Genomic DNA, 3,026 nt, shown 5'->3' with positions numbered 1-3,026 from the left:
CCCCACAACATATACACAAAAGCTAATTGGAAATGGATCGTGGACCTAAACCTAAGGGGAAAAGCTGTAAAACTTCTGGATGACAACATAAAAGAAAATCTTAGTGATTTGGGTTAGGCAAAAATTTCTTAAATAGAACACAACAAGCATAATCTTTTAGATTAAAAAATAATTGATAAGGGGCGCCTGGGCCACTCAGGCAGTAGAGCATACAACTCTTGAATCTCAGGGTATGAGTTCAAGCCCCATGATAGGTATAGAGATTACTTTATAAAGAAAGTTTGGTTTGGGCCCCTGGGTGGCTCAGTCGGTTAAGCATCCGACTTTGGCTCAGGGCATGATCTCACAATACATGGGTTTGAGCCCAGCGACGGGCTCTGTGCTGACAGCTCAGAGCCTGGAGCCTGCTTCAAATTCTGTGTCTCCCTCTCTCTTTGCCCCTCCCCCACTCACACTCTGTCTCTCAAAATTAAGTAAAAAACATTAATATTTTTTAATATTTAAAATATTTAACTGCATGTTTAGAACTTTCTTTCACAAACTGTTTTAAAAATTTTTTTAAACTTTTATTCATTTTTGAGAGACAGACAGAATGTTAGCTGGGGAGGGGCAGAGAGAGAGGGGGAGACAGAATCCAAAGCAGGATCCAAATCTAAGCTGTTAGTACAGAGTGCAACTCAGGGCTTGAACTCATTGACCGTGAAATCATGACCTGAGCCGAAGTAGGACACTCAACTGACTGGGCCACCCAGGTGCCCCTACAAACTGTTTTAAATTTTGAGGTTTACATTGCATATAAAGATAACAAATCCTAAGTGCTTTTTCACACATTCAGTGTTAGCAAATTAACACAAAGCAAGCACTCATGTAAATACCACCCAGAGAAATAACACTGTGAACCTCCTATAAGGCCTTGAGCTCATTCCTTCCTTTCAAAAGATCACTATTATCCAGTCTTTTTGAAAAAAAAAAATTATGTGTATTTTTGAGAGAGCAAGAGAGAGACAGAGCGTGAGCAGGGGAGGGGCAGAGACAGAGGGAGACACAAAATCTGAAGCAGGCTCCAGGCTCTGAGCTGTCAGCACGGAGCCCAATGTGGGGCTGGAACCCACAAGCTGTGAGATCATGACCTGAGCTGAAATCAGACGCTCAACTGACTGAGCCACCCAGGTGCATCCAGTCTTGTAAATGCATATTACTTGTTTATAAACTCTCACTTTAAGAAAACAGTGTAGTAGAGTTGACCATATCCAACAAGAAGTTTGGCCTTTGCTTAGGCTCCTGGGAAGTGATATCCAAGCCCTTGCAATATCCTGCCTGAAAAGGATCTATTTACCTGTGGGAACTCCAGAGGAGCTAAAGACAAAAGGTCAACCACATGGGCGGCCAACTATGGGTGTGTAGTTAAGCCTCCAGTTAAATAATCTGAACAGTAAGCCTCACGTGAGCCTCTGCGGTTGGCAATACTCCATGTGTGCTGTCCTATTCGCTGCTAGGAGTCAGCTCCGTCCAGGTTTCACCGGGAGAGGGGAACAGAAAGTTCCAGACACGTAACTCTCCTGCACCTCTTCCCTTGGCTGATTTTAATCTGTAGCCTTTTACTGTAATAAACTATGGTCATGAGTTGGACAGTTTCAGTGAGTCCTGTGAGTCCTTCTAGCAAATGGCCAAACCTGAGGATGCTCTCAGGAGCCCCTGAACTTGTAGTCAGTTAGTCTCAGAGACACCTGCCTCCTGCAGGGATTGTATGGTATTGCTTTGGGGGGCTTCTTACTCAACATCACGGTCCTGAGATCCATTCACGGCATACCTTGTGAGGATGGTCTATTTACTTCCACTGCTTAGAAAGTAACATTCAGTTGACCATTACTCACTACTCACTCACCCTACTGCTGACAGACATTGGGGTTTTCTTTTCCGTTTTGCCTTATTATGATTGATAGACCTGGAGGGAAAAATAGAGAAATCCACAATCATACCATGAAATTTTGATGTATCTGTTGTGAACGATTAAGAACAAGCAAATAGACAAAAACATCAGTAAAAACTCAGGTTTTTATTACACAATTAACAAATTAGATTTGATGTCATTTAATTCCTAAAACTCCCGTGGGCTTTCTCTGGGAGTAATGATAATGAACACGTTTCACAAACACACTGCCCTCAGAGCTCTGTAACAGTGTTATTTCAGCTAATTTCCTAACAACACTTCTAGCCGCACAGCTGAGAAAACTGGAGACAGAAAAGGTAGGGAATTTGTCCAGTCTCCCAGCTAAAACTAACGGCAGATCGAGAATTCAACTTCCAATCTGATTCAAGAGCCAAGTTCTGAATTCCTACGCGGCTTTCCAACATCCATTTTCTACCGCTTCTTGAGTTCATGTCGGTATTTGCATCTTCTGCGAAAACCACCCATTTCATCTAGAGTTTAAAAGTCGTTACCAAGAACTGAACTTCAAATTGTGATGTGAAGTCCTAGAATTTCTATCAGAATAAAACTGTTTTTAGCTGGGCCGCCTGGGGGGCTCAGTCGGTTAAGCATCCGACTTTGGCTCAGGTCATGATCTCACGGTTCGTGGGTTCGAGCCCCGCGTCGGGCTCTGTGCTGACAGCTAGCTCGGAGCCTGCTTCAGATTTTGTGTCTCACTCTCTCTCTGACCCTCCCGTGCTCATGCTGTCTCTTTTCAGAAATTAAAAAAAAAAAAAATTAAAAAAGCCAAACTGTTTTTAGCTCCATAATTTTTCTTTCCGTATCATGAACCTTATAAATTTATCTGGAGGGAACAGTTATAATCTTGCAGTGAAATTCCATGACAAACACAACTGTCGTCTCATCTGAGACCTATTAATCACAACTGGTTTCAGAAAGCTTGATGCTAGAAGATAAACATCTCAATAGTAACTAGAGACGCAACTGTCTGGGCGTCACCATTCACAGAAAGCAATTTTTCTTGAATTGAGCATAACTACCATAAAAGCAATGCATGTTTTATTTATTTCTTTTAATATTTTATTTATTTCTGTGA

This window comes from Crocuta crocuta, unplaced genomic scaffold (genome assembly GCF_008692635.1).
Source record: "Crocuta crocuta isolate KB4526 unplaced genomic scaffold, BGI_CrCroc_1.0 scaffold278, whole genome shotgun sequence".
Classification (NCBI taxonomy): domain Eukaryota; kingdom Metazoa; phylum Chordata; class Mammalia; order Carnivora; family Hyaenidae; genus Crocuta; species Crocuta crocuta.
Note: the sequence above shows the minus strand (reverse complement) of the source record.